Source organism: Lathyrus oleraceus, chromosome 5 (assembly GCF_024323335.1).
Source record: "Lathyrus oleraceus cultivar Zhongwan6 chromosome 5, CAAS_Psat_ZW6_1.0, whole genome shotgun sequence".
NCBI classification, from domain to species: Eukaryota; Viridiplantae; Streptophyta; class Magnoliopsida; order Fabales; family Fabaceae; genus Lathyrus; species Lathyrus oleraceus.
The window spans coordinates 467858007-467882039 of NC_066583.1; the positions used below are offsets into that span (position 1 = coordinate 467858007).

The 24033-nt window shown below is 37.2% G+C and overlaps 1 non-coding gene across 1 annotated transcript; it reads right to left on the reverse strand.

Annotated features, from left to right (window-relative positions):
• Nucleotides 1-15017: 15017 nt before the first annotated feature.
• LOC127090238 (small nucleolar RNA R71) lies at nt 15018-15124 on the reverse strand. Its single transcript, XR_007791764.1, has one exon. It is a non-coding gene; the product is annotated as a small nucleolar RNA R71 (small nucleolar RNA).
• Nucleotides 15125-24033: the final 8909 nt, after the last annotated feature.

Genomic DNA, 24033 nt, shown 5'->3' on the forward strand with positions numbered 1-24033 from the left:
ATTTGAATGGGTTATATTTACCAATGAGTAGTATTTACAAAATATGGTCAAAGTTGACTTAAAGATTCAATTCAAAATAAGTGTTATGAAAGGAAAGTTTGAAAATCAAAAGCATAAGGCTTAGGTTTCTAATGTTTGAAAACAAATGTTAAATGTTTGCACAAAAGTTTTGGCTTGGGTTAGAGTGGAGGGAAGAAGAAGAATGGCTAAAGTCCTAATCATACAAGAGATGAGGGATAAGAAACAAGACCACAAATGGAGTTCCTCTCTTGAGATCATATTGATGATCCAAGTAGCTCTCATCCTTTGGAATGTGCAAGCAAAATAAGTGTAAGCTCAAGCAATCATCATAATCAAACAAACTCTTAGAAGATCCCCAATGGCTCTTGTATCTTTCATTTTGGATGAACATGGCAATGGTTCTTCAATTTGGCTCAAATAGGATTCCCTAGCACAAAAGCACACACATCAAAGAGTTCTATGAAGCAAATCAAGAATGGACAAGAGTGAGTTTGGAGAGTTGGTCCTTCTAATCCATCTTCCACATTTGAGGCCTTTTACTCCAATTTTTCATAGGGATTGTCCTAGAAACTAAGTCCATTTATCCATTTCTTTGCATTTGATTCACAACAATCAAAACAAAACACAAGCACAATAATATATACACAATTATGTGCTTAAGTGAGCAAAAGGAAAATTGCATTAACATAAACATGTGCTCAAATAAGCAAAGGGAAAAAGCAAATGAATAATATGTACAAGAATAGTAAATTGCATAAATGTAAAGAGCAAGAATTAAATGTTAATGGTCAATGGTTAGTGTTGGAGTTAGTGTGCCATAAGGCAATTTAGCGCTATGTTAAGCAATCGTAATTGGACTTATGTAGAAGCCACAACTATCTGAGGCCGGTCAATAATAATGTAGGCAACAACACAAGTTAGAGATTTTGATTAGTGAATCAAACTCCAACAACTTGCCATGCCAAAAAGAAGATGAAAAATGATCTTATATTGATTTAGGTTCTTTGCATGATTAGGAAGCAACTTATCCTTAATGCAAAGCCATTCACTTGATCCATGATCAAGATGAATTAGATTTGAATCAAGGAAGGTTAAACCTCCATGTATCAATGCTAACCACCAATCTTTAACTCATTGATCAAAAAAAGAAAAAGAAGAAGAAGAAGAAGAAGATGATGATGAATATTAAAGTACATTAATGGAAATGGAATAAGGTAATCAACAAGCATTGACCAAAGATAGAGAAGATCAAGGTCAAACAATAGAAAACAGAATCAAAATGAAGATTAGAAGTCAAGAAACAAATAAAATATTTTTGGTATTTTTCAATATTAAAATAAAACTTGAATTAAAATAATAAAGAAAGGTCAAACTTCAAACTCACTTCAAATCAACTTTGAAAAGTCCAAGTGAATTATCCCAAGTTCAACAAGGTCAAACAAAGTTTGACAAAAAATTTCAGCATTTTTAGAAGTCAGAAACTATTTTTTATCAATTAAAAATGCCTAAAAATAACCTAATTGAATTAAAATCTCAAATAAATCTCAAATCAATTAATAAATTGATGAGAATATTTTTCATAGATCTTTCATCATTCAAAGAGGTTGAAAAAATATTTTTGTATTTTTTGGAGATCAAAAACTATTTAAAATGAATTAAAAATAAGCAGAAAAGAGAAAATTCCTAAAAAATATCAAATGATAAAATAAAAAATATTAAAAATTATTTTTAGAAACTAGAAATTAAAAGGAGAAAAATGCAATTGGTCTCATATTTTTTGGACCAATAGTGAAGGAGTTATGAATTTTTAAAAAGAAATGGAATTAAAAGAAATAAAAGAAATAGAAATCAGAAATTAAAAAAGGAAAATGCATGGACCGTCTGATGAAGCATCATTAATTGACGTGGATTATCACACGGCTAAGAAGCGCGCGTTCACCATATGCACAAGTCAACTGAAGCGCATCATGCCAATAAAAAAGTCATAACAATGGACATATGAGATTAGATCTGGAAACAACAGTGGACGGCTCAGATCTAATCTGGAGAGGGGACGGTGACCAGCGCCACCGTCTTCTCCGGCCAAGCTTCAAGTTGCAGAGAATCAAATGTTAACCAAAAGACACGATCCAGGCACCAATCGAGAGCTGGGGTGATGTACATCACCCCTGTACCAATCAAATCCACTCTAGGTTTCTACATTGAGAGAAATCAGAGATGGAATTTGAATGGTGTTCAACTGAACTTCATGATTTTTGAAATTTGAAAGCTCAATAATGTTGCCTTTATGCAAAGGACTTCAGATCACACAACAACAACAAGAAATAAGCACTATACAAGCTGATTCGAAGAAGATAAAAGTTGAGGTAAACCTTTGATTTGCAGGGCTTGGAGTCACAATTCCTTGATGCTAATGCTTACAGTTCACTCTATGGATCAAGGTGAAGAGGTTTAGGAACTTCTAGATCTGAAATTTCAATCGAGGAAATCAAAATTCAGATCTGAAAATTGAGAGAAAAGTGAGATAGTTCCTTTGGTGTGAGGGTCAGGTTTCAATTGCACAGCATTTAGGGCGCCTTCAGGTTAGTAAAATGAAGCTCATATGCATTGTATTTATAGGCAAGGCAAGCTGAAAATGCATGATCATAAACTTGCATGAATGGAAAGGGCCTCCATGCATGGGCCTGTACAGGCGCATGGAGGGCCAAATTCCACTTGGATTTGGTAGATGATGCATGATTCTCCAAAATGTGCCATAATGTTCAAGCCTTCGAAAGTACCATGTCCAAAATAGAAACACCACCTCATGAGTAATGGATGGAAATCTTATTGCATAAGGATCATTTTTTATGTTGATCAAAACTCCATTTGGGCCTTGGAAATTGATGAGAAGTGGACATGAAGTGTAGGGTGCAAAACATGTACATGTGAGATTTTCAAAATTGGCCAAAGTTCAAGCCCTTCTGTTTCAATGATTCAAGCTCCAAATGACAAAACCTTCAACATCTAAGTTGTAGATATTTTCAAGACAATCAATTTGGACTTAAAGTTTGCATCATTTGGATTTTTTATGAAGACGTTATGGACACTTGAAGTTGGACTTTTTCACATTTCAATGCCTTTGGTCCAAAGTGACCTATAATGTTTTGCATTATCACATGTACTTCATTTAGGATTTTGAAATTTTTTTCAACATAAAATTTGAAGTATACATCTTAATATGTCCAATGCATTTGATCCCAACTCAAAATCATGAAAAATGAAGGAGTTATGTCCTTGGGAAGTTGACCCAAAATTAGGGTTTCAGTCAAAATGACATATAATGTCTTAGAATGGATGATGATGTTACAAGATTCAAATCAATTTTTGATGAACATGAAAGTTGTTCATATGGTCCTTAAGAACACTTTTTATCTTGGGGTCATCTCCATTTGACAAACACATTAAAAGTTAGGTCTCAGTGTATTTCAAAATAGTCAGATGAATTGACTGATCAACTTCTCAAGTCCAAACCTCATATATTAATGAATTGATGATTGAGGACACTGAAATAAGTTCAAATATGCATGAAATTATGAATTAAATAACTTCCCTTGATTTCATTTGACCATGGGTTGAGGTTGCTTCATGAACAAGGCACAGTTGATGGACAGATGAATTAGGGTTTCCTTGGGAAACAAGCCTCAAGCCCTTTGATTTGCTTTGATCAAAATGATGAATTGAGATACTTGGGAGTCATATTTGATGGATGAGAGCTTTGGGAACCATTTCCATGCTTGCTTTCATCTTCAATTGGCCCCTATCAATGCACATAGGATCTCCTAGAAGCTTTGGACCTTGTGACTGCTCAAGCTACAAACAAAAAATGTTAGTGACATATTTTTGTGCTTTTGGTTAGTGAATAAAAATGAGAAAAGAAATAATATACAATTCAAGCATGCTTGGGGATCTTTAACCCACTCACAAGGGATCCCACCCAAAGGTAAAGGAGCCAAGATGCTTATGATCCTTGAGGCAATGTAAATGCAATGTTATGATGCCATGAGGGATCTTAGGGTAAAAATTGGGGTCTTACAGGAGGCTTAGTGACCATGATAGCAAATGCCATCGGACTGAGACAGCCACTTATTAGGCTCACCCCTTTAGGTGGAATACGACCAATGAATATTGACTTTTGCTTCAACACCGGTATCATTAGGAACCTAGGTCCAGATGTGTTCGAGTTTCTAATCAACCGCAAAGTAGTACACTTGTCTACCCTGCCAGACCCTAGGACGAGTGTACATGATAGGAACAACTGGCTCTATGATTTGGATGGACCATCAGATGCACCACCTTCTCCTCCAGAGACCACCCCAAATCTACGACCACTATGACAATTATCTCTCTGATGCTGAATCACATGCCCCAGTTATACCTGTTGCACCTCTCACCGATCATGTTGCTGCCATCGAAGTTGTTCAGACAGATGTCGCCAATCTGAGAGGCGAACTGAGCACCCTCCGCGTGGAATTCCACGGCTTTATGGATGTAGTGACAGAGAACCTGGATCACATTTACCAGCACTTCTACTCGTTCGCTCCTCCTACCAGCAATCGCCGTAATGGCTAATTTATTATAGTGTTACCGATTTACTGACTTTTATTTTATTTTACTTTCTTGTTGGAATTTTATTGTTATTTACTTTTACACATTGGAATTTATTTAATTACTTTATTACCTTTTATTCCAGTAGACAAATTATTACATCTTTTCTCGTTTACTCGATTCTTTTATTCGTCAATTTTGCAATTAAATTTCATTCCACTATATCATGTTTTTTTATTCTCATACACTATATTATTGGTAAATTAAAATGGCATGGTCAAAGCAAAACAAAAGCACACACATGGGAAACCACACTGCATGTGGCGCCTGCCACACATAGTTGTGATGCCCATGTGAGGGTTGTGGCATCCGCCACAGGGCCCATAGTGGCACCCTCCACCAACACCAAAAGTGGCGTAGGCCACTACACAAGCCTACATGCGCAGGCTGTGTATTTTGGACCATTCAAATCACCTTTATTGTGATGTTCCTTGCATGCAGACAATGCCTTAATGTCATTCAACCACTTTCAAAACTCTTGGACCAAGTCATTGAATATGGTAAATGCTATTTATTTACCAATTAATTTTCCAACCACCTTCACATTTATATAAACCACCAACATTACCTCAACAAACCACAAATCTCATTTTCATACCTCTCTCCTCGCTTGCTCTATTCTCACTATATTACACAAGGAGTGTGAAATCCATTATGGCACAGATGAGGGAATACGAAATAGTGTTCAGAAACGGCGAACCAGGCGAATTACAAGAGGAGACGTACACGTCTCTAAGCGCCAGAAAAATTGAATCAACAAGGTATGCCGATGAACATTGTTTATATGCCTTAGGAATTCAAGATAGTTTTAACTATATGCTAGGTATTTACATTTGAATTATTTTCTATCTCTCAAAGACCTTATCTATGCTTAACTAACATTAGAATTCCTAAGCTCATTGATTTTTAGTCCCACACCCAACACAAACTGCTCTAGTGGGATTGTCCAGTTTCGTTTATTTAACGTCGAATGCGCCCTTACATTTTCTCAATTAGCGAACCTGTTACATTTTCCCCATGGGGATGGTGTAGTAAGTGAGGTCCTAGATATCGAGGGTTGGCAACGCGCCTTCCAACCATTTTGGAGGGCAATAACCGATACAGTAACCCATAGTTTTGAGGGAAACAGAGCCACTTTAATTCAAAGCCTGACTATTCGATATTTCCGCCAAATATTGGCGCTCACCATTTTTGTCCGAGAGAATTCTAGCAAGGTGAAAGAAAAAGAACTCTTTTATTTGTTCGCACATTTTTGCCACAAAAGGTGAATACCGGTCCGTTTATGCTATCTCACATGCCGACCATTATCAATGTGAAGCGAGACCCGATTATTTTTGGAGGTTTAATAACCTCCATAGCTAGAGTCATAGGACTCGAAGAAAAATTCTCCAGGCTAACCCCACTCCCGCATCATGCCATTGACATTGACATGGCAAAGAGTATGAAACTAGTAAAATGAAGGAGTGACGGTAAATTTAATTTAATAATTGCTAATAATGTATTACAAGAATTCATCCTCCCAAATCCAAATCGCACAAATATGCACAACCCGGATAATTATTGTTATACTAATAATCCAGTGCCTAACCAAGTCCCCGCGCACATTCTTGAGAATGTAGTTGCTGGCGGGGACATCGATGAGGATCACATTCCGGAGCAAACTACTCCCGCTACTGACCCACACACCACATACACGTCATTTGAAAATGTTGCAGGTACATCTTCCAGTCAACGACCAAGAAGAAATGTGGCACCAGCCACTCTTGATGAGATATATGCTGAACTGCTGCGGCGTAGAGAATTAGACGCTCAACGAGACCTACAGATCCAAACCATGGGAGCTCAGCAAACTGAAATGATGCAAATCCTTCGCCAAATGCAGCATGATCAGCACGACCATGCTTTCAGGATCGAACAGAACATGTTTGACTTGATCGATGAAATAGCAACACTAACAATGCGTGTGGAAGATCTCTAGAACTATACGCCACCTCACCAGCCAGGAAACGGTGGACGTCCATGTACACGTGGAAGAAGGCGTCAGTAGCAGAATAACCAGGTTCTACCTTTCTTTCGTATCTTATGTCGTTGCATTAGGGATAATACAAGATTTAAGTATGGGGAGGAAGCTTTACCGCTTTTTATTTACCGCTTTCTAGTTAGATTTAAATTATTGTTATTTCTTTTTGTTATTTTTATGGTTATTTTAATTTTTGTTAAAGTGTCAGTCGAGTTAAATATCAATGTCCTGTCGAGTCTTTATGTGTGGTTTCCGTTATTTACTGATTCTCCTATTTACTTATGCCATACAATTTTTTTGCAAAAATATAGACTTAGAGATACAGTGCATCTTTTGAAAATTCTGAACTATAAATCAAACTGGGGTTGAATTGTAGAGATTTGGAAAAGCTTTATAAGATCGGTATCGTTTTAACACCTTAAATCTCCCAAATATAAGATCGATTTGAGTACTTGTCATGCCGTAGCCTTAAATTCTATCCTTTAATATTTCCTTAAGTAGTTTATCTAGCAGTCAGCACCATCCTAAGCACACACTATGCAAGAAGTCGATGCAAATAAGTGTATGATTTCAGGCATAAAAGAAGAAAAGATTACAAAATGTATGAAAAACGTTGTTCCCTCTAAGTTAGGTGATCCTCACCCGGTCATTTAGCCCAACGGTATAACCATCTTCAAATGTTATTAGAGCCAAAGTGCGAAAAAGAAAGAAAGAAATAATGATGAGATCATAGTCACTAACAGACTATCTTGCTATGAATGTGAAAGGATAACGGGCTTAATGTGATTGCGCCAGAATGAAAAAGGATAAAAAGAAGGTTTAGTAAGGCAGGCTTAGGCATGACAACATGATTCAGATTGATTTGTATTGGAGGGAGACTTATGGTTGCAACATTGCGACTATGTGTTCTAACGATACCCTTAGTGTGGAAGTAATTACCCGTTAATACAATTTGGAACCAAAGTAAAGTTTATAGACTAGGATGAGTATTCGAATGCAACTGTGTTTTCGACGAGTCTTGATAATATATGCTGCAAATATTTTACAAAGCTTTTTATGTATGCGGCATTTTTTTAGGACAAGCAAATGTTTAAGTATGGGGGAGTTTGATAACGCGAAAACGTATCGTATTTTTGGCTCCATATGCATTGCTTTTTACTCGATCAACACTTATTATTACACAATATTTTATGTTTATTGCAGGTATTTATCGATTAAAAGGTTTACCACAAGAAAAATGGAAAATAGCAAAAAGGAAAGAAAAAGGCAAGAAAAGAGAAGAAAATGAGGTTTCCAAAGGGATGATGGGCCACCAAAGCAAATGGGCTTGTGGCGCCCATTATCCAAAGAGTGTGGCGCCCGCCACATAGGCCCAAGAGGGAGGTGGTGCCCGCCACCAAACCTTGAGAAGTGGTGGGCAGTTGCTACAAGAGTGGTGCTCGCCACTCATCATGAAGCTAGGGTTGTAGCAACCGCCACAACCTAGTCTTCCTATTTTTCCTCCACTTTTTTAGCCACGATTTCCACTACTTTTGCTACAAATGAGGAATATGGAAAGGATATAAAAAAGCTCTCTCAGACTCGCACAAAGGCTCTCTTCTTCCAGTTTTCAAGTCTATGCTTAATATTGTTCAGCACTATTTTTATTTTAGTTTCTTTAGGCAGTTTTCTTACCATTGTAAAAGTGATAGTTTCTCCACATCGGGGACTATTACGGTTTATTATTTTTTTCGCATTTGGGATTCAATTGTAAGGGTTATTCATTGCCAAAGTCTGTCGGAATTATTTAATCGAAGATTCAAGATTCAATTCAAGTTTTTAAATTGCAATCCAGGTTTATTATTGATTACTATTTTATTTATTTATGCCTTACTGTATGTTTAATTCCCCAATTGCCATTTCTGTTACCGGATCTATGTCTGGCTAAACCCTTAGGTATCGGTATGTAAAGACCGTCAAAACAACGGGATTCAATAAATAATTGGTGTTAGTTTTTATAAAACTTACTTTTCCGGTTTTAGTTTCTTATTTTAATCAAACTGTTTTTCATACGAGAGTACAAAACAAACTAAGGTTACGGTCAACAAGAACGAGAGTTTGAGATTTTAACCAGATAGCTTAAACTAGGCATTGATCCTAAACACAGGGAGAGCGCTTTAGGATTAATTAGACTTTATCTATATTGAAAAAATACTTTTAAATTCAAAATGAGACCGTGAGAGCCAATTATTCTGGTTTAGGAGTATGGTCAGAGTCAATAAAAACGAGAGTGTGAGACTAAGTCCTTTCTATAAATAATTTCTACTGAAGAATATTTTAACCAATAAGATTACACCAACTATTTATCGAATCCCCGAAGTTTGATGTATTACATACCGATATCTCCTATATCTTATATCTTCATCTTTATTCTATTTACATTATAGTTAATTCTCTTCATCCCTCCAATCTTAAGAACGATCATCAGCCTTAGATTTACATAGTAACATTAGACCATGATACGTTCGATTATTAGTCCTTGTGGGTTCGATAATCTTTAAAACTACGCGATAGGATTGGGCACTTGCAGTCACGATTCACATAGACTTACTAAGTCGCAATAAGTAAGCATCACTTTGCTTGTACTTTTGCAATTTGAACCATACATTTGTTTTTGTTTCGAAAAACTTGTTGATCATGATTTCTTGCTAGTTGCTCTTGTCTCTTCAAGTTTGGTTGACCATTATTTCAGGATAAACAAAGTTTTAAGTTGGAGAGAGTTTGACGAGTGCCAAATTGGGGTATAATTGAGATATTAAAACTTGGCATTTTTTGAACTATTTTGCGGTTTCGCTGTTGAATTCCCCATGTTTACCAGCGAATGTCATATAAATTGAAATTAACTTTGGTATACTTGATTTTGGTGTTAGTGTGTAGGAAATGGTGCAAGAAACCATAGGAAGAGACATAATTCAAATAAAAAAAGAACAAAGCTAAGATGAGAAGTTCTTGCATGATTGTCATGCGCGATTTAGAGAGAAGAAAGCGAGCTCTACGAGCGATCTTTGGCGAGCTCGGTGCGAGACCAGAGAATTGAATTCTAGGAGAAAAACTCGTGTTGGTCGTTGGGCGAGGATATGAGTTTTTTAGTTTGTCGAGCGAGGCCTTGGTCTCTGGGCGAGAGAGGATATTTTTCCAATGACGGTTTGTTGCGATTGAGCCAGGTGGAAGATGAAGGTGTGAAAACACAAGAAATGGGGGTTTGAATTGGGTTTTACAAGCAAAAGTTTTTTCCAAAACAAGAACACCACTAACAAGTTGATAACAAAGAGATAAAAAACACAAGTACTTTTATCCTGGTTCGCTTGAAACTCAAAGCTAATCCAATCCACCTGCCAAGGTGATTTTGCCTTATACACAAGAACTTAATCCACTATAATAAACAGATTACAATAATCACAAAGAATGACCTTCTTTGTCTTATCAAGGATCCAACTATACCCTAGTCTTCTTAAGGACTTACAAAGAACAATATTCTTTGTCTTCTTAAGGATAACCTCCTTAAGGAATCAAACAAATAGTTTGAATATTATTTTTTATGTTACAAGGTGCTTCTACACAAGTAGATTTTACACAAAAGAGTAAAAAACACTTAAAGAAAAATTGTGTACAAAAGAATGATAGCTTTTCACAAAGAAAATAACTTGTCAAAATATTGTGTCATCGGCGTTTTTCTTCAAGTCTTCATGTCTTACTTATATAGCATATGTATAAGACAGTTGGAGGGGAAAATGGGGAAAGCTCATTTGAGCGTCTGTCAACTATTGGATGGGAAAGGAGTGATACTGCATACTGTCCTTCGCCCAAAAAATCAGTGACATGTGTGATGTATAGTATTGTCCTTGCCGATGAAATCAGGTAGTGGAAAGGATGTTCGATTTGTACCATGTACTATTTAATCACGTTCCAATTTTGATCTTACCTTCAAGTTCATTGGCTTATGATGGAAGTTGATGAAGCATGAAATGAAGAAACATATAGCTAGATTTAGAAACTTCAGAATCTTTGGTCAGAATCTTGACAGCGTCAGTAGTCTAGCTTGAGATCTTCAGAATATTCAGAATCTTCAGAGTCTTCAGAATCCTCAGTTAAAACCTTGATAACTTCAATCGTATGGCTTAAGATCTTCAGAATCTTTAGCTACATAACACAACTTCAGAAGCTTGCCATTCTTCAGAGGTTTGGTGATCAGAGTCACGTCCAGAAGCATGAACTGAGAGAACATTGCAGCAGCAACATAATGTCTCCTCAGAAGCTTCTCATGAGTGAATCAGCACATAAGCGAAAAGATCATTATAGCAGCAATATAAAACATCTTTCAGAACTTCTATTAGCAGGCGCAGAAGCGTATTTAGAACACATAGTTCAGAATTTGATGACGTTGCACGTCATATATTAAGAATCAGAACTGGTTGTTAAAGCTACACAATAAAAAAACATTAGGGTACAAAAATTATTCTCACACAAATACAAGATTATTATCATCAAAATTCAAGGTAGAGATGCAGAACTTAATCTTGTTCTAACAATCTCCCCCTTTTTGATGATGACAAAACATATATTTTGATGAACTGTTTTGTACAGGGTAATCACAGAAGAATACAGCTTACAGAAGCACAAAGCTCCCCCTGAGATGCATAATCCTATAAAGATAAAATTAGAATTAAATAACACTTTCCTAATTAACCTTTTTGAAATACCAGATTGAATTTTCTATCAGAATCTGGTTTATCTTCAGAAGTTGACGGATGTTGTCCAGACCACTGGTTTGATACATCATAATTCTAATAGGCTTCACTTCAGAATCTTTGTTGAGTTCTTTTGAAGAAAATTTATAGCTGGTTATGTTATTTAAAAGAGTTGGTTTTCTTATCGGAACCTTGACTTTTCAAGTCTGATTACTATAGAAGAAAATCTCCCTTAGCTGGATTCTAAAAACATGACTTTCAGAAAGAACTTTTCAATTATAAGCATAAAGGCATTCAAACTCAGATAGAAAACCATTTCATCGTAAACTAGTGACTTATATTCTAATATTTTATACTTCATGACATTTGTCGCCACCAGGGTTTCGGATAATGAGAACCAAACTGACTGAACAAAAAGGTCAGAAGAGTCGGCATCGAATTTTATTTTACATACATGTCCCCCTAAGGTGGTGCCATGATGTCATTATTACAATAGGTGTGTAAGTACATATGAAACCCAAGTGTCTACAAAGTATCACAAAAGAATAAAGAAAGACCTCCAAGTAAAGGTCCTAGGATGAGATCCTCTAAGTCCAAGTGATTGAGTAAAATGGATTGTTTTTTGTCTTTTAATTTTATCATGTTTTAGTTATTTTTGAATGATGACAATAATAAAGTATGTATCATGAATTTGTACAATAATGATGATAATGATGAATTAAATGTAAATGACATAATAAGTAAATAAAAATGGATAATAACAATGATAATAACAATAACAAAGGTTAGTAATAACCAAAGTTAGTAAATGTTAAAGTTGGGGTTATGAAGAAGTGGACAACTTTTAAGGATCATCTATCTTTAGGTGAATAGATTAAAAATATGGCACACCAAGGGATAACTTATCACTGATACAAAGTAAGGGAACGATGAATGGATCAACTTACCCTAAATTTTAATAATGAAAGTTGTTCAACCTCAAGTCCATATATCAATAGATTGACAAAAAGAAGACTATACAACCCAAAATTGAGAGGTTGATTTTAGTTGTCTATAAGTTATATTAATAAGTTATATAAATAAGATATAATAGTAACAAGTTAGAGAGTTAGTATAAACAAATCAAAATGATAAATAAACAAAGTATAGAAGGGTTAGTGGGTTAGCATAAACAACCAAAGTGTAAATGTATCAGATGAATCCATTAACATATGTACAAATAAGCCTCATCTATAAGTCAAATGACCCAAGTTAGTTGGTGTGGGGATAACCTATCCATGATTCAAAGTCCCATGGATGAAAATTTTATCATCCATTAGGAGGTTTGGAATAAGGAAGGTTCAATTAACCCTCATGATAACGCGAAAATACATTGTATATTTGCCTTGATTTACACTCAAAAATCGTACCACTTTCATTTATATTCCGATTATTCCGCAAGTATTTGAGTTATTTTTGTAGTTATTTCAATTCCCATGTTTAAATGAGCAAAGTATAGAAATAGAAGGAAAAGAAGAAGAAACAAAGAGAAAACAGCAGAAAAGCAGAAATACAAATCTTGTGCATGTGACGACCGTCACGCCCTGGGTGTCACGACCGTCACAGGCCCACCACGACCGTCACAAGGCCAAAAACAGCGTATTGAATTTGTCAACAGAAGTGATCCACACGCCTATTTTCCTCGCTCCTTAGCCCGCTTTCCCGTGGATTTCTCTTTCAACCAAGTCACCCTTATTTCTCTCAACTGCCAAGACCAAATGGAGAATATAAAAGGATGGAAGATGGAAACCTACGGGCACGCTTAATTTTCCTCCCTGAAGCCAGCTTTCATGATTTTTCTCTGCATTTTATTTTCCACAACAATTCTATTTTTCCATTATTTTTCTTCAGCAACATTGTTTTCTTTTACCATAATTTATTTACCGTTCCGTTCAGAGCTTTGATTTTCCCTTTCCCTTTACGTTTTTCATTTAGCCAAAGTAGTAGTTTCCTACACTGGGGAACTACTGCAATTTATTTAATTTAGTTTAAGCAATTATTTCGATGAAGCAGAATCCTACCGACCTGTGGAGGACTGCTCAAGTACTTCAAGATTCGACATATTCTATTAATCCAATTTCAAGGTTTTTATTCAATTATTATTATTATTGCTTTATTATTATTATAATCATATTTTTGTATTGTTAATCTGTTTATGCTCGTCTGTGTTTGCGTTATTTAACATGTCCCGCTAAACTACCGGTATCGGTATGTAAACAATTTAATTAGATGGGATTTAATAATAATTTGTGTAAAACTTCTTTTCTCAAACAATATTTCTGGATGTGGTTTTTAATTTAAATTTAGTTAACTTTGTCACGATAGTGAGAAGCTATTTAATAAGGTTTTGCCACGAGAGTGGGAAATTAACTAAGGTGAGAACCAACAATCGCGAGAGCGTGAGGGTCGAACTGGATAGTAAAAGCTAGGCATTGATTTTAAAAACAGAGAGAGCACTTTAAAAGCAATTAGAACTTATTTATTTTCAAAAGGTACTTTTAACTTCAAATGGGACAGTGAGAGCGTACATTCTGACTTAAAAGTATAGTCTGAGTCAACAATTACGAGAGTGTGAGATAAAGCCTTTTAAATAAGTATTTCCTACTGAAAGATATTTGGTACTTAAAATATACACCGGTGACTTATCGAATCCATGACGATTAATGTGTTGCATACTGATATCCCTCTATTAATATTTTCTTAAAACTTAACTTCCTTTAGATTTAGTTTTTGTTCAACCAAACCTCTAAAAATCATCTCCTTAGCTAAACATAGTAACATCGATAGTATTAGTTTGACCATCGGTCCCTGTGGGTTCGATATCTTTTAAAACTAAAACGACTAGACTGTGGACTTGCAGTCAAGTACCCGATAGACTATATTTTATATACAGTCACGACACGTATCAAGTTTTTGGTGCCGTTGTCGGGGACCTGATTTAGTCAAATAGTGTGATTCTTTCGTTGCGCAGTATAGACTAAGGTAAAAACTAATCTCCTTTCCCTTATTTCCCCCGATTGTTATCCAAGTACTCGCTCGCAAGGCAAAAACTTAGCACCACCAATCGCAGAATTAGAGCGTTTCTTATATTTAAGACGCTGAATACTAGAGTACCAACGAAGGTACAATATTCCCGATATCTTCTTTCCTACTGTTGAACCAGTTGAAAAACCAACCATGGATACAGTGGAACCACATAATCGTCGTCTTAAGTTCTACGTTACCTCGTCCCAACAAGAACCTCACAGCAGCATTGCTGCCCCTACTATCAATCGAAACGATTTCGAGTAAAACCCTCATTATTATCAGTCGTCCAACAACATCAATTTGCTGGAAATCCTATGGACGACCCTAATGAACATTTGACCAAGTTTGTGCAGTATGCAGACACTGTGAAGGCGAATGGTGTATCTCAAGATACGATAAGACTATGCCTCTTTCCTTTCTCTCTAAGAGACAGAGCTTGGGCTTGGTTGCAATCCTTGACATCCAACTCAGTAACTACATTGGAAGAACTGAAGAATGTTTTCTTATCCCGATATTTTCTTCCAAGCAAAACTGCTATGCTGAGAGCTCAAATCAATGGATTTTGACAAAAATATGTAGAATCTCTCTACGAAGCGTGGGAGAGATACAAATACATGATGAGGATATGTCCACATCATGGTCTCGAAGACTGGGTGATCATTCACACATTTTACAATAGGCTTCTGTATAACACAAGACTGACAGTAGACGTTGCCGCGGGCGGTGCACTTATGGACAAGCCATACAACGAAGCCTATCAACTCATTGAAAACATGGCCCTGTAAGACCCCAATTTTGTCCCTAAGATCCCTCATGGCATCACACCATATCATTGCATTGCCTCAAGGATCATTGGACACCTTGCTTCCTCCCCTGTGGGTGGGTCATCTTTTTGAGAGTGATTCTTGATCACCAAGCATGTTTGAATTTGTATGTCATTGCTTTTCTTTTATCACTAACCAAAAGTACAAAAATATGTCAGCTAACCCTTGCCTTGCAGATGAAGCATTAACAGGCCAAGGCAATCAAAGTCATTCATTGAGCAATAAGATGGTGGTCATTCTTGAGATTTGGACCCCATGATCATTCACAAGAGTTCATATGAGCTATGATGTCATTTTGAAGCAAAATCCCAAGTGGTAGATGCTTGAATTTCATCAAAACATTGTCAAGTCATCTGAAGGCCTAGAAAGTCAACTGCAAAGTCAACTGTGGATTTGGAGGTGGGAAGTGATTAGAAATACTTCATTCATGTTCAAACAAGTCTCATTTGACATTTCAAACACTCACATTGAAGAATTTGAAGTCAGGTCAAGAATTTCCAAAAATAGCAAGTGACCTATAATTTGAACTTTCCAAAAATAGAAAGATTTTGGACCAACTTCAACACAAGATTACATCATCAAGAAAGCTTCAAATGAAATTTTGTTGAACATGAAAGTTGTAGATCTTTCTCTCCCATTTCCAAAATGTCCAAGATCATGAATTTCTCATGTGTGGTTAAGGAGATATGATCAAATCATGGCAAAGTGTGCATGGGACTTCAAATGAGCATAACTTCTCAACCAAAGCTCCAAAACAAGTGGTTCTTTTTGCAATGTTCTCCTCTTGACCTCTAATTTCCAAATCATGCATCACATTACATGAATTATCATCACATAATCACTTGTTAATCCATGGTTTTTTTGGAGGGAAATTACAAAATTCAAAATTGGTGCATGGTTTGAACTTTTTGCCATTACCATTGGTTTTAAAAATTGATTTTAAGTGAAAATGAATGAAATTCGTGTACTGTTCACACATGCATTCCATGCATGGGGGTGAAAATCCAATTTTGCACTTACACCTTCAAACTTGCTAATCACTTTTGGCTTTGGCTTAAGCATGATCTAAACATGATTAGTAGGAGGTATATAAGGATAAGCATAACTGTTTTCAGCATGAACATTCATTTTTTCAGATCTAGATCCAAAATTCTTCAAACTTTTCTCTCAAATTTTTCTTGCAAATCTTCACACAAGAAGCTCTTCTATTGCTTGATTCATGATCCTGAAGTGTTTTTGAGAAGAATTGGACGTGGAATTGGAGCAATTGGCGCCATATTGAAGCATACACAAAGCTTGAAGCATCCATGGAATTTTCAAAATCTGTTGGATTCGTGTGCAATTAAGCTTCAATTTCTCTTTCAATCATCTATACGAGCATCATAGAGGAACATTGGAGCTATCACAAGCCTTGAATTAAGCCAAATCCAGTTTCTGCACTTCAAGAGGTCACAATTCGATTCTCTTATTTTTGAAATTCATTATGATATTGTTGAAGATCTTTGCATGCTGATGAATTTGAGCTTTGAATCGTGCGATTTGATGCTGTTTTGAGTTAGTTATGGATGATTGAAGTTTTGATGTTGATTTTTATTCTCTTCGATCCGTGCTTATTATGATGAATTATGTTGAAATGATTGTGGATATTTGATGTATGTTGAATGCACTACGTGTTGCTGTGCTTGATTTCGATTTCTGGACGCTTTTGAGTTTTCTGGAAAATCCAGATGAAGATCTTCATGATCTTCATCTTCAACCTTTGAATGTGCATGCGTTTCCAGAACTTGCTACGTTTTTGCTACGGTTTTTGCTACGAATCTGGACATTAGCTACGAAATTGTTTAGGCCACGGTTTCATGATGATAACAACGCTTTTCTGTTTCCTTGCCATGCTAGCCTAGGGTTTGAATGTTACTGGTCCATGTGTATGCTTGCTTGGCTTGTTCATTGGCTTGTATTGGTTTGACTGGAACACACTCAGCATTGTCCTGGCCACGTACTTAAGTGGAACGGTGTGTTTTGCACCTTGGCGCCACACGTTCAAATGTGTCCCTGGTTCGACTCCAGGCGCCAGCATATTTTCAAATGCTTCATTCATTTTCTTATTTCCCTCCACATTATTCCATGCTATGCTTCACATTATTTTTTAATCTTTTCTCATCTTTAAAAATCATAACAATTTGAAAATTGATCCAAAAAATACCTGGTTTTTTGCATAGTGATCCTTGAGATGTCTATTTTCTAATGATCATAATTTCCAAAGTTGTGCTTGGCTGGATTTTATTTTGTGCTAGAATGATTAATCATATGTCTTATTTTGACCTTGCCTTGCTTATTCCTTCATGAAATGTTTGTTTCTTATCCAATGGCCTTGAAATTTTTCATGATGAAACTAGACACATTGCTTGACATTTTGGTTTTGGTTTGGTATTTTTCCTATGTTCCATTGCTGATTTATGCTTGTGCTAAGTTGGTGTGACAATTTGTGTCACACCTTTGAATGTTCAACTTGTGCCATGTGATTTCCATACCAAATGATGTCCAATGCTTCTGATATTTTGTATGTTGATCATGTTAGATGTGTTAAATGTGCTTGACTTTTTCCAGAACTATTTGAATCATTTCTGTTTTGATTTGAATTTTTCATTCTTGTTGATCACATATGAGCTTTAAAATTGCCTTGAACTTCATTTGATCATGAAATGCTTTTGGTGATTGATTTTGATATGAGACCTTTTGGAATGTGTCAAGATGTGATTGAAGTTGATTCATGTTAAATTTCAGTTCCTGTTTTAAATTTTTTCACCATCTTTGACCCTAGGCTTTGACCTAGTGGTTTGTGGCTTACATTTGAGCTTTGATTTCAGGTTAAGCATCCAAGTTCCATAGTTGATGATGCTTCATTATTTGAGCATTGATGTTTGCTTTTGATTACTAACATTTGTGTGTTTTGTAGGTTGATGCCAACTCATTTGAGTTTGCCTTTTGGCTTACACATTTTTGTACATTGGGATTGTCTGTTGCTCATTGACTGTTGTCTGTTTGTCTGAGTTTTGTACTGATTTGTTTAGTGTTTCCACAGGTACTTAAGTTGCTTTAAGTTCATTTGAACTTTGCTTTGCTTGGTTGCTTAACCACTTAGGTATAATCTCTAATCTTCATGTAGTCTGGAAGACCTACTGTTATTGGTAGGCACCTGTCTGAAGCCCTCCTTAAGAGGCAATGTTTGTGCTTGTTTAACTTTGTGCCAAGCAGAAAAAGTCCTCTTATGAGGCAATTGGCAGATAAAAGAGATGTGTAATCCATCTCCTGCTACTCAGTGTGTCATTCACCTTGCTCACACAATGTATTGATGCATAGTGAATAATAACCCAAGATCTTATAGAATCAATCATTTGTGGAGAAGAGTTCCAACTTTCTGAACTCCCACAATTTCCATTGTTTAAAGCTCTCCCTGGCCAGGGATAAGAGCTATGAGGCACACCCCTCATCTCCATTTCATCTGCTTCACCCTAACTCTCAATGTTAGGGTTAAGAGCACAAAATACCCCATTCCAGTTGGCTGTAAAGCCTAACCTTGCTTGAGCCAAATTGATTGTATATAGTGTGTGCTAATTAACTTGTTTGTCTGCTTACCTGATTCATCTGTACATATTTGCTTATGTGTGCCCTTGTGCATTTATCATCATTACTTGTATATCATTTCATAAACATTGTTCATTATCTTTGTGACATCTTTGTTTGTCCATTGAGGAGTCAAGTGTAAGTCCAGTTATTGGCAGTTGTTTCCTATGATCTGGTGGGATTTGGAACTAAGACTATTCATTGGCATTCCTTTCCTTGGAGTCGAGTGTAAGACCATTTATTGGCAACTTGTTTCCTCTTGCTTATTGCATTCTTTGTTTTGTTTTGTGAGGAGTCAATTGTAAGTCCATTCATTGGCAGTTGTTTCCTATGATCATTCCTTGGAGACTAGTATAAGTCCATTGATTGGCATCTGGTATCCATGTTTTGTTTCTTTTTGTTTTGGGAGATTGGTATAAGTCCATTGATTGGCATCTGGTATCCATGTTTCTATTTTGTTTTAGGAGATTGGAATAAGTCCATTGATTGGCATCCGGTATCCATTTACTTTGTTCTATGTTATTTGCATTGTTGCCTATTCCAAAGGAATCACTTGAATCATCTACATATGATCTCAAGAGGTGAACATCTAAGAAGTTTTACTTCCTCACCCTCCCACCTTTTATTTCTTTAAACCTCCATTTGCATGTTAACCCAAGCTTGAAAACTATTGTGCAAACATTTTCATTTCTTTTCAAATTAGAAACCTAGGCCTTAAGCCTTTGATTTTTCAAACTTCATTTTCATAATACTTCTTTTGAATTGAATTCTAATCATATCTTGACCACTTTTGTGAATAATCCTAATTGGTTAATTTCACTCACTCAATTGTTTTGTGGCTTTGTCCATTCTTGATAAGTTTTCATACATTAGCCATAGGTTTGATTTATCCTAGTTGGTTGATGTTAATCTCACCTTTTGTCCTTAGTGATTGAATTGTAAGACTTCCTTGCTTATTATAGGGTTAACCCCTCACTAGCAAGTTGAAGCTTTTCTCACATGGTGGACTTGTTGTTTGTATAAGGTTGAGTTTTATCCCATGGATAACGAAAGACCTTAGGGCTTTTGTTTAAAATCAACCCACTCATATTTTGGAAATATTTTAGCCGAACTACGGCGTTTTGATCCTTACCTTCCATGGAAAGGTACGTAGGCAACGGGTTCATCCGTTCAAACACAAAAAATAATAATTTGTATATTCTTTTCTCATTCCTTCAATCATGTTTGCACAATAAATATTTCATAAACAAATAACATTTCATACAACAAGTTGTGAATCGGGCTCCCTAGGAGTACCTAGGACGTTTTGGGTGCCTAACACCTTCCCATTGCGTAATTAATCCCTTACCCAGATCTCTGATCTTTTTATTGGTTTTCTATGTGTAAAACTTCTTAGGCTTTTGTTCGCTTTTTAGCCATTCCTTTGGATAAATAAAAGTGCGGTGGCGACTCGATTCTTTGTATGCTTTGCTATTGATTTAATCAATAAATCATAAAGTGACGAATACACCGCTACAGAAAAGTGGCGACTCCACTGAGGAACTATAGCAATTCCTTGGTGGTTTTGCCTACTTTTCACCCTTGTTGTATGATATTGTTTATTTGTTATATGACATATTTTTGTACAATTTGGGATTACTGTATTGATTGTAATGCTTGATATACAATTGTTGTTTGCTTGGTGATCTCTGTGAGATGAGTTCTATACCCGAACTCGAGTGCACCTTAGGATAGGAGAATGGCGTAGTCTCGTCGACTTGTGTGGAGTATTCCTTAGCAAGTTGACTTGCGAGTCCATTCACTTGGTGGAGGTCATGTTAGATTAATAATGTCACACAAATTACTTGTGGTTAGGCATTATTCTTTCAATCATGTGCCTTAGAAGCCAAGGACCTTAGTTTACCAAGCCCATCTTGGCCTATTTTTAGGACGTAGTGCGGAGGTCGTTCAGATGTAAGATCTGACGCGATTGTTACGCGATACTACACTCATAAGAGTCTCTCTTGAGAATATTTTTGGAATACGAGTATTCGTTTCTCCGATAATATTCGAAAGATGGGATTATGACTATGGGAACCTCTTGTAGAGCATGTTCGGCAGGTTTAAACCCTAGTACACTCCCTTTGGGTGGTTCTTAACCGAGACTCCATGCTCGTGACTCTCAACAAACCCGTGATTCATGGTTGAGTCATTCAGACATCCTTAATATCAATGGAACTTGGGTGTCGATAAGGTGAAAACCATAATCCACCAAAACGGATGATTGATATTAAGGATGATTGAGCCGGTTCATATATCGTTAATATCAATGGAACTTGGGTGTTGATAAGGTGAAAACCATAATCCACCAAAATGGATGATTGATATTAAGGATACTATGAACTTTCCCATGACCTTTGTCTGGTGTGCCTTGCTTGATCCTTGAGTGTGATTGCTGCATTCATACATTCATGCATTCATCTGCATTCATGTCATCAGAAAAATGAGAAAATTTTCAAGGAACTTAAAGGGTTTATTTGCAAAATTTTCAGACATGGGAAAACCAAAAAGGCATACAAAGAAGTACAGCTTTCGACAACCCGATCTGAAAGAGTTAAGGAATCTGACATCTTATGTATTAGATCCCTTGGGTTTCAAAGCTCGTTATGGGAAGCTTCTGCCTCTGTTGACTACTCAGGTTGATGAAGGGTTGATGAGTACTTTGGCGCAGTTCTATGATCCTCTGTATCATTGCTTCTCTTTTCCGGACTTTCAGCTGTTGCCTACGCTTGAGGAGTATGATCATCTTGTGGGTATTCCTATTCTGGATCAGGTGCCGTTCAGTGGCTTAGAGAGTATTCCGACTTCTCGAGAGATTGCAGACTTATTGCACATAGATGAATCCCTGATTGAAGCGCATATGACCACCAAAGGTGGAATTCGGGGTCTTCCTTCTGATTTTCTCATCGCTCAAGCTACCGTTTATGGGAAGGCCATGAGTGAGGATGCCTTTGAGGCCATATTTGTGCTGCTTATCTATGGATTGGTATTGTTCCCCAACATCGACAAATTTGTGGATGTGAACGCCATTAAGATCTTTTCTGTTCTTAATCCCGTTCCTACTCTGTTGGGTGATACCTATTTCTCTTTGCATCTGAGGAATGCAAAGGGTGGAGGAGCTATTGTGTGCTGTTTGCCTCTGTTGTATAAGTGGTTTATTTCTCACTTACCGCAGACGGTCGCTTTCAAGGAGAACAAGGGATGTCTACGGTGGTCTACGAGACTTATGTCTCTCACTAATGACGATATCTCTTGGTATGATCGCGTGTATGATACAGTTCAGATCATTGATTATTGTGGTGAATTCCCTAATGTGCCTCTTCTTGGTACATGTGGTGGGATCAGCTACAACCCTATCTTAGCACGTCGTCAGCTTGGGTTCCCCCTAAAGGATAAACCTCATAACATTCTGTTAGAAGGTGTGTTCTTTCAGGAGGGTAAAGATCCCCAAGGTCTGAAATCCAGGATGGTCCGCGCTTGGCGCAAGATTCACAAGAAGGGTAGAAATGAGTTGGGTCCAAAGAACTGCATTGCTTTGGAGCCGTATACTTCTTGGGTAAGACAAAGAGCATCAGAGTATCTTATGCCTTATGATTATCCAAGACCTACACCATTGGTTGTGGCTGGGCCTTCAACCCTCCCTAACCAAGGCGTAGAGGAGTTGAGAGAAGAAGACCTTTCACGTGCCTGGATCCGTGAAAGAGAAGAGTTGCTTCAGCAAATCAAGGAAAAGGACGCTCTGATCGAATTCCTCGAGCATCAGGTGATAGATGATCCGAATGATACCTGGACTTCTCTGCTTCCTCAGTCTTCCAAGTTTTGGAAGAGGAAGTATGATCGACTTGCTAAGGAGAAAGCGGATATGGAAGCAGCATATGAAAGAGAGATCAAGAGGCTTTGTGTATCTCGTCTTCCAGCATCTCGAGCTTCTAGGGATCCATAGGATGTTCATTTTCCTTTTCCCTTGTAATAATTGATAATGTTATACTTCTTTGTCTCAAATATATTTGATGAGATATTTTTCCATATGCGATTAAATGCTTAAAATTTCAAAATTGCAAATAGAACCCTAAAAGTTCCTTGAAATAAAAACAAAGCATATGCACAAGTATTGCATGCATCATCTCGCATAAGCAGGTGTTGTTCTAGTCTTCTTGTCTGTGGCCTAACTCTGTGCTCTTCATTTGTTTTGAAGACAAGCTGACTCATCGGTACTACACCCGAGCTAATTCTGCAAGAGTGATGGATCAACTTGAACAAGAGAACCGTGAGCTGAAGGAAGAGGTCGCCAGATTGAGTGCTCTGATGGAACAGTTCTTGGCTGCTCAGAATCAACCGTCTCCACCGCCTGTAACTCCTCCCCAGAGGACTGTTATATCTGAAGTAGTTGCGTCAACTGTGCCAGCTGCTAGTGCTCACTTCGTGCCAGCCATGCCAGTCGGGTTTCCGTGGGGTATGCCTCCAGGTTTCATCCCAGATATTCCAGCTCCTACCTTTGCTTCCATGTCGGCATCTAGCCCGGTCCTTGCAATGCCTCCTCCTGTCGTGCATACCACTCCCAGGGTAGACGACACCATCTATCATTCTGAGTCGTCTGAGGGCCCAGATGTTAATGAAAAGATGGAAGCTATGAACGACCAATTCCTTGAGCTCCGCAAGGAATTGAAGACCCTCCGAGGGAAAGATTTGTTCGGTAAATCTGCAGCTGAATTGTGCTTGGTTCCCGGTGTGAAGATACCCGTCAAATTCAAAATCCCTGACTTTGAGAAGTATAAGGGGAACACCTGCCCGCTCAGTCACCTGGTCATGTATGCCAGGAAAATGTCTACTCAGACAGATAATGATCAGTTACTGATTCATCATTTTCAGGATAGTTTGTCTGGTGCAGCTCTTCGTTGGTATATGAGCCTTGATAGCGCAAACATCCGTTCCTTCAACGATCTTGGCGAAGCCTTCGTCAAGCAATATAAATATAATGTTGATATGGCTCCTGACCGTGATCAACTCAGGGCCATGTCCCAGAAGGACAAAGAGACATTTAAAGAGTACGCCCAGAGGTGGCGAG